Consider the following 16,033-nt stretch of genomic DNA (forward strand, 5'->3'; position numbering starts at 1 on the left):
TGAACACTGTATCGGTGATCAAATCTACATTCTTCCCACTATGACAACATCTTTGTTTTTGAAAATGCTGATATAGTACCATTCCTTAATTAAGATTAATAATAGGCCTTTCTTTTGGGGTACTTGGAAGGACAATTGTCTGATGTGGATATCTCAACTTTTTTAATAATGATTCTCCTATCTCTTTTCCTCAATTTTGTCTTATGCATCAATGGCCTAAGTCTTTTTATAATAGTTTTTTATCATTAATGAATGTGGTTCTTGATGTTCATTTTTCTTTACAGAATTCCTAAAGTTTAGTTCCTTTTGCTTCCGGAATTACTGAGTTTCTGAAAATAGGTCCTTAATCATCGGCTATTTGTAAGTGTCTTTCCCTTCCAGATCCCTCACAAACAAAATCCAAGGTGCCGATTCCGATCCGGTAAAAATATTCCCCGTACGACTCGTATCCGGATTTTTTTCCGTAAGAATCGTACAAGTCCCGTACAAACTGGCAAGTACGATTCGTATGTAAAAAACTCCATACGTGTCGGAAAAAGTGTCCGGCACGTCCCCGGACGGTTTTACGTACGACTTGGTAAACCGACGTCCGAACGCGCAAGTACGATCCGGCCCGTCCGTCCGAATGCACAACCGTATGGTAAAATCACCGTACGGAGCGAACCTCCATAGCAACCATGGAGACGTCCAAACATGTGCCCGCATACATGCCGTACCCCCAGCCCCCCCACCCGTGTATGTACGGTGCGAACCCCAACCCGTGTATGTACTGTGCGAACCCCCCCCGTATGTACAGTGCGAACCCCCACCCGTGTATGTACAGTGTGAACCCCCACCCCGTAGGTACGGAGTGTACCCACACCCCCCTGGTATGTACGGTACGAACCCCCACCCCGTAGGTACGGAGCATATGCACACCCCACCCCATAGGTACGGAGCGTACCCACACCCCAGCCCGTAGGTACGGAGCGTACCACCACCCCCGTATGTACGGTGCGAACCCCCACCCGTGTATGTATGGTGCAAAACCCCACCCGTGTATGTACTGTGCGAACCCCCCGTATGTATGGTGCGCACCCCCACCCGTGTATCTACGGTGCAAACCCCCACCCCGTAGGTATGGAGCGTACCCACACCCCCCTTCGTATGTACGGTGCGAACCCCCACCCCGTAGATACAGAGCATACCCACACCCCCCCTCGTATGTACGGTGCAAACCCCCACCCCGTAGGTACGGAGCATACCCACACCCCACCCTGTAGGTACGGAACGTACCCACACCCCAGCCCATAGGTACAGAGCATACCCCCACCCCCGTATGAACGGTGCGAACCCACACCCGTGTATGTACAGTGCGAACCCCCACCCGTGTATGTACTGTGCGAACCCCCCCGTATGTACGGTGCGAACCCCCACCCGTGTATGTACGGTGCGAAACCCCACCCCGTAGGTACGGAGCGTACCCCCTCCCCCCCTCGTATGTACGGTGCGAACCCCCACCCCATAGGTACGGAGCATACCCACACCCCACCCCGTAGGTACGGAGCGTACCCCCACCCCCGTATGTACGGTGCGAACCCCCACCCGTGTATGTACGGTGCGAACCCCCACCCGTGTATGTACTGTGCGAAACCCCCCCCCGTATGTACGGTGCGAACCCCCACCCGTGTATGTACAGTGCGAACCCCCACCTCGTAGGTACGGAGCGTACCCACACCCCCCCTCGTATGTACGGTACGAACCCCCACCCCGTAGGTACGGAGCGTACCCACACCCCACCCCATAGGTACGGAGCGTACCCACACCCCAGCCCGTAGGTACGGAGCGTACCACCACCCCCATATATTTACGGTGCGAACCCCCACCCGTGTATGTATGGTGCAAACCCCCACCCGTGTATGTACTGTGCGAACCCCCCCGTATGTACGGTGCGAACCCCCACCCGTGTATCTACGGTGCGAACCCTCACCCCGTAGGTACGGAGCGTACCCACACCCCCCCTCGTATGTACGGTGTGAACCCCCACCCCGTAGATACAGAGCATACCCACAACCCCCCTCGTATGTACGGTGCAAACCCCCACCCCGTAGGTACAGAGCGTACCCACACCCCACCCCGTAGGTACGGAACGTACCCACACCCCAGCCCGTAGGTACAGAGCATACCCCCACCCCCGTATGTACGGTGCGAACCCCCACCGTGTATGTATGGTGCGAACCCCCACCCGTGTATGTACGGTGCGAACACCCACCCCGTAGGTACGGAGCGTACTCACACCCCCCTTTGTATGTACGGTGCGAACCCCCACCCCGTAGATACAGAGCATATCCACACCCCCCTCGTATGTACGGTGCGAACCCCCACCCCATAGGTACGGAGCATACCCACACCCCGCCCCGTAGGTACGGAACGTACCCACACCCCAGCCCATAGGTACGGAACGTACCCCCACCCCCGTATGTACGGTGCGAACCCCCACCCGTGTATGTATGGTGCAAACCCCCACCCGTGTATGTACTGTGCGAACCCCCACCCCTTAGGTATGGAGCGTACCCACACCCCCGCTCGTATGTACGGTGCGAACCCCCACCCCGTAGGTACGGAGCGTACCCACACCCCCCCTCGTATGTACGGTGCGAACCCCCACCCCATAGGTACGGAGTGTACCCACACCCCACCCCGTATGTACGGAGCGTACCCACACCCCAGCCCGTAGGTACGGAGCATACCCCCACCCCACCCCGTACCTACGTGGTGGAGGTCCGCACCGTACCTACGGGCTGGGGGTACGCACCGTCCGTACGAGGGGTATGCACCCTACCCCCAGCACCCCGTATGTAGGTGCCGTACCTTTGTTTCCCGTATGTACAGCATGTACACCCAGGCCTCTACACCAGCACCCTCACCCAGCATTGCGCATGTACGAGTCGTACCAAGCCATAGCAAATGTGAGCACTGTACAACAACATGGCCGATGTACGCACCTTAAACATGCTAAAAACACACGTACTGAACCAGGACACTGCTAAACACCACAAGGAGAGTCCATTCGAATCAAACAACACCACAAAACACGTCCAGCAAGCCAAAATACATCCAATACACTGACCTGCAACAGCCAAACAGGTAAACAGAGGCCCAAAACACAACCACTCCTTATAACACACCCACCCAAAGTTCAAACACAGCCACACCCACAAATGGACCAATAAAAAGGGCCAACACACACAAACCATGAGCCTTTGCAACAGACACACTGCTGCCATACCCCACAGACAACCCACAGCACCTTACTTGACCCTGACTACACCTTACACTTGCACACCTTCACACAACCACCTACACAAACACTCCCTCATCACATTCACACACACACACCTTCACAACCTCACACCCACACCCACAACCATCCACACCCATACCCCACACCATGCCCACAGACAAGAATCCAAAGTTCGCAACAGCGGAGCTGGAGATCCTAGTCGACGAAGTCATCAGAGTCGAGCCACAGCTCTTCGGAACATTGGTCAGACAGACCAGCGCATCAGCAAAATCTGCCATGTGGCAGAGGATCGTCGAGAGGGTGAATGCTGTTGCGCCCATCAGAAGGACCAGGCATGAATGCCAAGCCAGGGGGTACGATCTGCGGAGGACGGTGAAGAGAAAAATGACTGAAGACCATGCCCAGAGCAACATCACTGGAGGTGCCCCGCCCCGCAGACCGGTACATTTCGATCCCTGGGAGGAGAAGGTGATGCGTATGCTGCCGCCGTTGGGAGTACACGGACTAGAAGGAGTCAACGAGCCTGGTGAGTACACAAACAACTCACCTCACATGGGGGGAACCGCATCAACAACCCAACTCCCAATAATGCACGCAACTACCCCAAAGCCATCACCTGACACAACCACACACCAACAACATGCACATGCCACCAGCGGCTCCATGCCCCATGCACCAAGCAAGGCCATGCCAAGTCACAGGCCACACAAAACAACAACACAAGACAGGATGTCCGTGATGCCGGGAGGATGGGCCTCCAAAAATACAGTGTGCAACTCAGAAGCAGACACCAATGCCCTCAGCCCATATGGCCTAGGGCAGAGCCATACAAACAGTGTGTCCCGACACTGTACAGTGTCGCCTGCACATGGTGGCCATGTCGCAGGATGACATGGGAATGAAGGCCCAATTTGCACATAACAGCAGCTAATGAAGAGGCATCACTGTGAAAGAGTGTCAGCACACACTGCCGCAGCAGCGCCAGACTCAGAGACACTCTGCCCAATGGGGGCCGGGAGATACTAAACAAAGCCACTGGAACAAGCCAATGGCCTTTGAAAGACCTGCAAAGTGTGTGTGACCAGGAAGCTGGGCTGAGGTGACAGAGGGTGACAAACAGACGGATGGAGAGGGAGAGAGAGGGAGGGAGGGAGAGAGGGCGACAGAGGGCGACAGAGGGAGACAGAGGGAGACAGACAGAGGGAGGAGGGTGACAGAGGGAGGGAGAGAGGGAGACAGAGGGAGACAGACAGAGGGAGGAGGGTGACAGAGGGAGGGAGAGAGGGAGACAGAGGGAGACAAAATCACCCTTGGGTGGTGTGGCCATGTTCGCTCGTCAGCAGGTGGACTGTGTGCATGTTGACAAGGTCTGGCAGTGCGTGAAACACCCCTTTTACGTTTGGAAATCACTGGGCCATGTGTCAAACTGTGCACAAGTAGATCCTTGCTGCAGGCACAAATCTAACCCTACACCCAGTATTCCCACTCACTGTGTTTGTTAGAACACAGTCACAAATGCATAAGTTACCTACCTGCATTCTCCAATAGCAATGAAAAAGCACCATTTGGCCACGTACAGTGCAACACGTAAGCCCGTTCTGCATCGCTCGCTACGCACGCTCGCTACACTGCTCACTGCGGACACAAATGATGCAACAACAAGGAGTGTGTCACACATAGGAAAAGTGATGAAAGCTGTGGCCAAGGGACACACCCATGCACCATGCACAATGCACAGGAACTCTCCAAGTACAGACATGGTACATGACACTTGGCCCTGCTGTATACAGCACAAGCCAATCCTGTGACCACTGTACACTCAAACACCAACTCCACATGCCACCTACCTACCACAGGAACTCACATTCACTGTCATGCCAGCATGCACCATGAGGGGATAGACACATCACCTGGTAGACCCAATGACAAATCACACCACACCCAACAGCATGCCCGGTCACACACCCCCCCTCACACAAGCACACCACCCCGGGGCAGCCAACTCAAGTTGCCACTCCCACAATATATATGTGACACAACAAGACCAATCCATACCAAATTAGCATCCCAACACACATTAGACAGGCCAAATAACCAGGAGTACATATCAATCTGTCCCCCGCAACATACCCATCCACAAGTGCACTGTGAGAGGTATGCTAGACATATCCAACTACCCAGAGGAACTGTGCCAGCTTGAATATGCATGAAACATGGATGTCGCATGAAAAACCATTAACATTGTCTCTCCCTCACACACAGGGCAACGTCGGCGATCTCCCCCCAACTCTGGGGGGGAAGAGTCACAGGACCAGGTTCGGCGTGACGAGGACCCCACCAGCAGTGACGACTCTCACCACCCCGTGGACGATCCCGGCCAACCCGGCCCCTCTGGTGCCCCAGAACCTCCAGCACCTGCATCAGGTACAACTGTGCCAACCACCACCCCCACTCCTGCCACATCCCAGGATACACACCGGAGCCCTGCTCACACACAACGACGCAGCCAGTCTTCCCAGGAGTGACAAGGTATTCTGGGCACCCAGGAGGAGGCAGGCGACCCCGCAAATGCCATCCCTCAGGGGTCCCAGAGAGCCGATGTGCCCACAACGGCAGGCCAGGCACATGTGGGCAGGGGTGGCTGGAGTGGAGGACGGCGGACGCGCGAACCTTACCAGACAGCTGAGGAACCGGTATTGACACAGGTCCGCAACATCCTGGACACATACCGGCGTGACACCAGGGGCATCAGCCAGGTAGTGGAGACCCTCACAGAGATGAAGGGGACCCTCGACGAGATGAAGAACCTGCAGGCCGAGCAATATGCCTGTCAACAGCAACACCAAGGATGGATGGAGCCAAGACAGGCTGAGCTTGTGGTGGTGCTAACTGACCTAAACTGTACACTCCGTCGGATTGCCGACAAAACGGGCAACCCTCCCTGTGGCACTAGGCCAAGATCAGCAACAGCCCCAGGGAGGGATGAGGAGGAGGAGGAATCGTCCGACGGAGCTTCCCAAACATCGTCACGGCCTGCTTCTGAGGGTCCCCGGAGGAAGGTGGGTCGTCCACGCAAAAGACCGTGAGAGTCAGCGGAACATCACCATCTCCCAGGTCACCTGGCCTGGCACCTGGCCCTCTGGCGCAACAGCAGCACCTCATTCAATGACATTCTCTGCCACATGGACTTGCTGGTCCCAGTCTGACCAATGTTGACAAAGACTGTATCATGGACTCTGATGACTTCCAATGGCAAGGATCCCATCTCCCCTTGTGAACTTTGGATTCTATTGCCCCTCTACAGCACCTAATTTCACCTACCAAGACACGTACCCCACCGCAAATAAACACATCTTTTTTGGTCATGAGACGTTGCTGTCATTTTGCATTATTCAACAACATATGTGTGGGGAAATGTCAAACCATGCCTGAGTGTTGAAGTAACTCCAGCCATCCATACCCTGGGATCTGAGTCTGGTACAGGACACACATGGGTCACAAGGTATCATCCAATACAGACATGGCGCAACATACTCACCCGTGATAGGCCCAACCAGTTGAGGGGGTTCCTGCACAACTGTGTGGACAGACTATTTTCGAAGAGCAACAGTCATGCGCAGAGGTCAGGGATCATGTGGAGTGTCCTGGGGTGGGAGTCCCAGGTATGTGTAGCCAGGTGGGAGAACTATGTCCTGCATGCTGGAGTCAGGTGGATGTGGAGAATGGTGGCCAGGTCAAGGTTGGATGCATGGAGATGGCACAATGGGGACTTGGATGACTGTGCCACGAGGTTGTGTTGGGGTCGTGGTGGCGGCCTGCATCCTGAGTGTGGCCGTGGATTGTGAAGGTCATCCTGCAGCTGACAGTGATCCATTGCAGCTATCTCTGTTGGACCGTGATGTGGCTGGGTCGCCGGATGTTGAAGCAGAGCTGTGCAGATGCACCCTGGATGTGGACAGGTATCATGGGAGTTGTAACGTACTTCTCCGTAGAGTGCAGGGTAGGGTTAGACACGGATGTTGTAGTTGACCTGGGGGATGGTCTGTCTTGCCTTGAGGTGCATCGAACTGTGGATCTTGTGCATAATGCAGAGTGTGCTGAAGCCTCAGGTACAGATGCTGGTGATCAGCATAGCACATGTGAGCAAGCAATCCATTATGCACACCAGCTCGTGTGCCTGGACACTGTCTGCCTGTGCAGAGCCCTTGCGGGTGGGACACAAGCAGTTGACCCAGCTGTAAGGGGACAATTTGCAGATGAACACCCCAGTCGTGTACAAGTCCAGCATCAGGTGGCCGATGTCCAGCCATCTGCCAATGGATACCATGCATTATTCAACATGAGAACTGGCAAGGACCGCGTCTTTGGGGAGGGCGAGGAGCACCTGTCTGGCAATGGGACACCAGATGATGTTGAGATGCAGTGTGCATGCCATGGTGTAGAGGGGGATCCTGGACACATTGTAGACTGACACGCTGAGACATGATACCTGTGCCATGTGTCCCACAACGACACCATACTACATGCAGAGGCCTGGAGTACCATTCCCATGGCCTTGTTGGGGTACAGAGCCGGTTGGGAGTAGGTGGGACATGACCTCGTTGGTGTGACAGGGCCTGGAAGGCATGCCAGCGCTGTGTAGGCAGTTGGAGTTGCACACTCAGCATGCACACGTGTCGTGTGTGTGCTTACGGTATGTCTGACAGCAGGGGGTAGATTTAACGGATGGACATTGCTAGGAGTGCGTCTGCTACATCAGACTGTAGTGTGATGTGGGTTATGCAAGGACATGAGGGTCATGCAATGTGCACATTGCATGTGCAGACGTTCCAGACTTTGCGACCGCAACAGTGTCACAAACAAGCATATTACAACAAACTGAATGGGTGGAGGGAGGAAGGGGGGTGCGTCCTAGAGGCGTGTGTGTGAGGGCAAATATAGAAACTCTGTGTGCCCTAGCTGCAGGGCCTGCAGCAGCAGGCGCCATGTCCTGAAAACCATGCCACAAGTTGCACACAAACACAAGCATGTCAGAATGGACCACTGCAAAAGGTGAATGATAAGGAAGGAGTGTCTGGTACTACATGGCACACACACAGACAATGGATGCACATGCAGCAAAGTTGCCGTAGTGGGGACTGAGATGCCTAAATACCCACACAGCCATGTACATCATGCACAATACATATCATGATCCCTGATACACAGTTTGCATCTTGCTACTCTACACATAGACTCATATGCACAATCTGTGATAACTATGCCAGACATGCCGCATGCACAGTGGCAAGAGACCTGCATTGACAGAGATGAGGCACATTGGAGGCTGAGGGACACCTTTTTTGGACATGTGTGCCGGAAGGCAAATGCATCTATATTGACAGATGCACAGGTCATGTGGATGAACATGTGGGATGTACACTGGCAACCCCCTTTGCACCACAGATGCAGGAGATCCATTGCACTGGCACACAAGTGACCGGTGTGAGGCAAACACCCCATGCTGCACACGGAGAGTCTGCTATTCACCATTGAGCCTCTAATGGGGATGTCCCACACTATGTCAACCCGGTGCATCCTGTATGTATCCGAGGGCAGTGTTACACACATTGATGCCTTCATCACAATTAACCCTGGGCGTAGTTCGCGAAGTAGCACTTCGCGAAGCCACGCAAAGTGCAGTTCGCACTACGCGAGCTACGCGTAGCACTTTGCGAACTGCGTAGTACCTTGTTCGCACTGTGCCAGATGTCGTTTTCAATGATTGCACAGTGCGGACAAGCAACCGGCACTGTGCAATCATTGAAAATGGCATCTTGCACAGTGTGAGCTGTAGTTTTCTGCTGCTCGAGTAGATTTTTACTCGAGCGGCAGCTTTCTCAACGCGAACTGGTAGTTTCTCATCGCGAGCGGTCGCGAGCATACGCGACCACTCGCAATGAGAAACCTGACCTCCTCGCGTTGGGAATCTCGCCGGGAGGTTTATTTTCCATGCTTGCGATCGCCAACTTGATGTTGCTGATCGCGAACAAGGAAAAAGTCTCGCCAGGATGTCATTTTGCTTGCTCGCGGTCGCCAACCTGACGTTCAGGACCGCGAGCAAGCAAAAAATCACCGCAGCACTACGCAACACTATGCTACGCGTGTTCGCACTGTGCTACGTGCAGTTCGCGTAGTGCGAAGTAGCGCGAACTTCGCAAACTACGCGAGCGTAGCGTAGTGCTTTGCCCAGGCTTAATCACAATCCACAATCACATCACAGATGACTGTCACCAAGTGTGACTATTACTTCAGGTGAATCCAGCTCCATGTCATGTGCCGAATGTTGATTCGACATGTATGCAAAGTAACCATACATGACCAGGAGCAGTGCATACACATTCCAAACAAATACCACACTCAAAAAGCCTTGGTGCATCCCTTACCCTAAGGAGAATTTCCAACATGTCCGTGCATGTTACGCTGATTCGGCACACGTTGCTGTATTCATGAGGAATAGCAGGAGCACAACAATGCCACCAGCAGACAGCATGCGCAAAGACCTGTGGATGAGAGACACACAAGAAGTGAGCCAAAAGAAGCACATCCACATGCATGGCCATGTACTCGACACGTATGAGGATGTCAACATGCTAGGTGAAAATAGTGTCTCAGGAAAGACATTCGTTCATTAGACCATCACTGGAGTGACATATCCAAACACACCTCTGACTCACTAGCCATACATGCAGATGGACCCACACATTGCAACACATGCCACACAAGGCTGAATGCGTGCACACTCAGACACTGCAACTCACCACTAAGCAAAGAAGTTGCGTATGAGCCGACTCCGGATGTCCTCCTCCTCCTCCTCCTCAACATCACTTGCCTCGTCACCAAGCCCCTGATCCTCCACGGGTGGATCTTCCTGCTCATCCAGATCCAGGATGAGTGGCACAGCTTTCTCCACTGCCATGTTGTGCAGCATGCAGCTCACGAGGAAGATTTTGCAGACCTTCACCGGAGCATATGGGAGTGCGCCGCCGGTCTTGTGGAGGCACCGTAATCGGCTCTTCAGGAGGCCAAATGTCCTCTCTATCACTCGCCTGGCCCGCCCATGGGCGATGTTGTACCGGTGATCGGCAGCCGTTCTGGGGTTGCAGAGCGGCGTGATCAGCCATGGCATGTTGGGATAGCCAGAGTCCCCTACATGGAAACATAATGGACAGATGTGGGTCAGGAGAAGCAGTAAGACAGAAAGATGACGCTAAATACAGGAGTAACAGAGTATACCCACTAACAAGACATGCTCATTCGTTGCGCAGCTGCAGCATCATTTCAGGCACCCTGCTACGCCTCATGATGTAGGCATCGTGTGCTGATCCTGGAAAACGGGCACCGACATGGGAAATCTCCATGTTAGCAAGACACACCACAAGGGCATTAATGGAGTGGTAATGTTTTCTGTTGCGAAAGGCTACCTCCTGTACCTGTGTTGGTACCAAAGCCACATGTGTCCCATCAATAGAGCCAATGACATGGGGCATCCCTCCCAGGGCATAGAACTCACCCTTGACACGTGTCAACTGCTCAGGAGTTGGGAAATTAATAAACTCATCCAGGTGAACCAACATGGCCTCTAAAAAATCATGCAGGACATGGCTGAACATGGTCTGGGACATGCCACCAACATGAGCTATGGTATGTTGAAACGTACCCGTGGCAAAGAAATGTAGGGCTGCCATCACCTTCATCTTGGGTGTCAGTGCAGTGGGATACCTGTGTCGCGGTTGGAGGTGTGCTTCCAGCCGGGCGGTCAAGTCCTCAATCAACGGTTGGCTGAAGCGGTAGCGGCGTATACAGTCACGTTCCCTCAGGGCAGCCAAGTCTGTCATTGGTCGGGGGAGAGGCGGAGCCCTGCAGTGAATTGGAAGGGACAACGAAGAGTGAGTACAGTATAACAACAATGTCAATGTACAGAGCACATGTAAAACAGCCAATACACATATGCTACATACAGAGTCAGGTCTGTGCAACATATCCTGGACACGTATTCCAGGCAGGTGACACTCCTACCAAGAGCCAGCCACAAACGTGGATTCTCAAGCTCAACATGACATGGCATGAAACTAGCTGTGGGCCAGTGTAAGTGAACAGGCAGACGCATCACAGGAGTGCCAGACATCCACATATGTGCCGAATAAGTATGTTAATCATACAGACAGGTTGCGGAACACGATAGGCACAGGTCACATGTCTGTGAAAAAAGGACAGAAACCACACCTTGCCATGACAGGGTACATGTCAAGGCAGATCACACATACATTGAGACTACACAGATATGTCCTTGTCTGGCAAGTCCATGTGGGATGCATACATACGCATGTTACATCTGATGCCACATGTGTCCTGGTGTGCATAATGGTGTGACATGCCCATCTACACACAGACACATCTTGGATGCAGCAACTGCAGATGCATTTGACGGTACACCAACAGCAAGCTTATGGGAACACATGACACACACATGACATAGTCACATCGTGCCACGCCGATAGTTACATGTCAGGTGTAATTTGCTGTGTACATGGCATCAGGGGACACTTGCGGGTGTTGTTGACTCTGCCATGCCAGTTATGCATTGCTCAACAAGTCTGTACTCCATGCACACATGTCAAAGGTGGGAAGGGGATGTGTGGCACATCACAGCCTGACACACCTAGTCCTGAGACATGTGGGACTGCACTGACAATGACTTGATGTCCAGCCTTGGCCAAGTGTGACAGCTCAATTCCTTTCTGTGTGCCGCCTGTCACCTGTGTAAGCTGTGAAACGCACCATACACAAGCTCTGAGGGCGTGTGTAGGGTCAGTATCACTATGGTAGTGTAGCCGTACGTGTACGCCACCGTGATACGGACCGTACACGCGTGTGTAGGGTCCGTATCAATATGGTATTGCAGCCGTACATGTACGCCACCGTGATACAGACCATACACGCCTGTGTAGGGTCCGTATCACTATGGTAGTGTGGCTGTACATGTACGCCACCATGATACGGTCCGTACACGCGTCTGTAGGGTCCATATCAATATGGTAGTGTAGCCGTACATGTACGCCACCGTGATACGGACCGTACACACGAGTGTAGGGTCCGTATCACTATGTGGCCGTACGTGTACGCCACCGTGATATGGACCGTACACGTGTGTGTAGGGTCTGTATCACTATGGTAGTGTAGCCATACGTGTACGCCACCGTGATACGGTCCATACACGCGTGTGTACGGACCGTATCAATATGGTAGTGTAGCCGTACGTGTATGCCACCGTGATACGGACCGTACACGCGTGTGTAGGGTCCGTATCACTATGGTAGTGTAGCCGCACGTGTACGCCACCGTGATACGGACCGTACATGCGTGTGTAGGGTTTGTATCACTATGGTAGTGTAGCCGTATGTGTACGCCACCGTGATACGGACCCTACACGTGTGTGTAGGGTCCGTATCACTATGGTAGTGTAGCCGTACGTGTACGCCACCGTGATACGGTCCGTACACGCGTGTGTACGGTCCGTATCACGGTGGCGTACGCTTACGGCCACATAGTGATACGGACCCCACACACGTGTGTACGGTCCGTATCATGGTGGCGTACGCTTACGGCCACATAGTGATACAGACCCAACACGCGCGTGTATGGACCGTATCACGGTGGCGTACGCTTACGGCCACATAGTGATACGGACCCTACACACGCATGTACGGACCGTATCCCTATGGCGTACGCCTACGGCAACACTACCGTAGTGATACAGACCCTACACACACGTGTGCGGACCGTATCCCTATGGTGTACGCCTACGGCAACACTACCATAGTGATACGGACCATACACACGTGTGTACGGACCGTATCACTGGAGTAGTGGTGCCCTAGGGGCGTGGAACGCACCGTACCTGTGTGTGTATAGTGAAATTACATAGGGAACACATGAGGGACAAGTATAAGGGCCTAAATGCATGCTGGTTGTCATGGAGAACGAGTTTCAAGTTCAATTTTTTTCATCAGGTGGCCAGCAAAAGTCTGTTGGAGACAATATACTATGTTGCAAAGTGGTTGTTGACTTGACATCATGCTCAATTTTTAAACCATGCAAAGGCACACACTGGGGTACGTTTAAAGGGATTGGAGGAAACGTAGGATGCAAATGAGATTGACTAATCACTCTGTACTCCTGTAAATGAAACAGGCCAGCAAGGCAAATATAAGGCAGCCAGGTCCCATGAGAGAGCACTTGCCTGCACAACCTTTCATTCCACACCACTGCTGCTGCTTGCGATTCCTCAGTCACCATGTCCAGGTCTGTGGAGAGGGCCCAGCCATTCACCATGGAGGAGAATATGGCATTGGTGGATGTCATCCTCCCACAGTACCACAGCCTGTATGGGAGACCAGGGGTGCAGGTGAGTGCAGACTCCACTAGCTTAGGCTGTGCCCCTTTTTTGTGACTGTCACTTCTGGCATTGTGTCCAGATGTGACAGACATGCAATGTACTGTAGAGTGGGTCCCAGGGGGGGAATGGCTCATGTCTCCCATGCAGAGCATGCTGTAGTGCATGTCTCACTTGCATAGTGCTTGCTGTGACAATCACTGCATGGTGCATGCCACATTCTGCCTGGCTAATCCTCTTGGGAATGTTGTTTCTACAGTCCTGATGTGATTCTGTGTTCCCCCCAGTGTGACAGGTGACTGTACCCACAGATGTGTGTGAGTTGAGTGTCCCTGTGGTGGGAGTGTCCAAATGATGTGTTCGTCCCCTTGACATCGGTGTGTGTGTAAGTCCCATGTCATGTGGGTGAGTGTCTATGTGGAGTGTTTCAGCCCAGATGCATGAGGGATGCATATACCATACCCATCTGATGTGAGCAGGGAGCAGTGCTGTGTGTCTTACGTGCTGGGCTAGCCCAACACCTGTGACACCCCCCAGTCAAGTGGCACATGTGCAGAGTGAGGTTTGTACCCGCAGTTGCCAATGGCAGGTGATTGTTCTGTGCCTGTGTCGGTCTGTGTACTCTGCTGAGGTTGCGTCAGTGACCTGGGGCATGTGACTGTTTTGAGGTGCGGCACATTATCCTGGTGTAGCTTGTGATACACAGTGTGAGCCTGGATCATTGATTGTGTGGCACCCCTCATTCCACCTGTATACTTTAAAAGCCACGTAGTGCATTTGGCCTTCCCCACAGGATAATGTCCCTATGACAAAGATGCAATGATTTGGCTGCATACTATGCCCTGTTCACACCAGCAAAAATGTTCTAATGTGTGTCTCTGTTACATGTAGCAGGTGTATTTATGTTGTCTCACTTTGTCATCCTCACAGGTAGGCCCCCATGCCAAGGGGGAGATATGGCAGGATGCCGTCAGGGCCGTAAGGTCGGTGGAGGGGCGGAGGCGGAGCCTGAGCCAGGTGAGGAAACGCTGGCAGGATATCCGGTGTTGGACCCGAAGGATCGCCCAGGTCCTGCTGGGGGACTCACCGGAGAGCCACAAGAACCATGGCCGCCGCCGCCTCACCCACATCATGTAGCGTGTCCTGCCGGTGGTCTTCCCCGACATGGAGCGGCGCCTACAGGAGAAGCAGCAGCAGGAAGGGGGTAGGTACATGTGTGTTTGTTGTGTGTCCCCAGCTTTTGTAAGTGCCCAGTCGCATGGATACACTGCCAGGGTTTTTATGTGCAGTGCGTATCCTGTTCCCCCAAGTCAACCCGTGCTGTTCTTCCTCCCTTCCCCTCCTTGACATGTGTACCTTGGTCTGTGTGTAGTCACTCCTGCACAAGGTTATCTAGGCTGCCAGTTAATCCAAGTGCCCAATGCTTGCATCATCATGTGTGGGGGTGGTGTGTGAAATGTGTTGGGACCTTGCCTGTGCCATGGCCAGTTCAGTCATTGTGGGGTCCATGTTAGTTGCCACTGATGCTGAGTCCCAACATAGGAATGTGTCTTACAAGTGTACTGCCTTACAGCATGCATGACCAATGTGGTGCCCTCAGACATGATGTGCAGGAGTGGGAGATGTGCATAGTGCAGGGACCGTCGCTTCTGTAGCTGTCAGATCCCTACAGGACCATGGAGGAGTGTGGCCACTACAGTCCCGTGGGGCACCTTTGCCGAGGTATCATATGTGTCATCCAACAATGTGGACATTCTCTGTGTCTTCAGCATAGGTTGGGCTCTGTGGCATTGTACCCTGGCCTAATATGTATTTACCTAAAGTGTGCTACATGTGTCCACTGTACAGGGTGACCCAATTTAGCTCATGCATACGCACAGTGGCCAGTGCCTGTGTGTCTTGGTACTACTATCTGCTGATGGTTGTTTGTCAATCATATGTGTGGACAGGCGCACAAGGGGAACTTTGTGTACACGCAGGATTCATTGAAGGGCATGTTTGTAATCCCCGAGTAGGAGTTGTAAGTACTTCCTCTGTCTCAATCACATTGTCTCAGGTAGGGGGGGTTTGTGCTGGAAAGGCCTACATGTCCAAACCTTATGTCTCCTTGCCAGGTCTGGCCTGTGTGTGCTGATTGTCTGAACATACACTCAACATGCAGTGACACAGTAATGTTGGGCATGGTTTAATGTATTTGCTAGGCAGCATGTGCCAAAAGTTGGGATACATGTGTCCTGGCCATCCCTTTTTTTGCAACGGTGTGCTGTCCAGATGCTGTGCTTGACTGTCCCCAGGGACTGGCTCCTCTGTCTAAT

At 53.1% G+C, this 16,033-nt stretch overlaps 1 protein-coding gene across 1 annotated transcript in view; it reads right to left on the bottom strand.

The window, feature by feature from the left end:
* LOC146839179 (CD5 antigen-like) overlaps nucleotides 1-16,033 on the bottom strand; it is a 621,574-nt gene that overhangs the window by 524,799 nt on the left and 80,742 nt on the right. The window lies entirely within an intron of this gene.

The sequence above is a fragment of the Triturus cristatus genome, chromosome 4_2 (genome assembly GCF_964204655.1).
Source record: "Triturus cristatus chromosome 4_2, aTriCri1.1, whole genome shotgun sequence".
Lineage (NCBI taxonomy): Eukaryota > Metazoa > Chordata > Amphibia > Caudata > Salamandridae > Triturus > Triturus cristatus.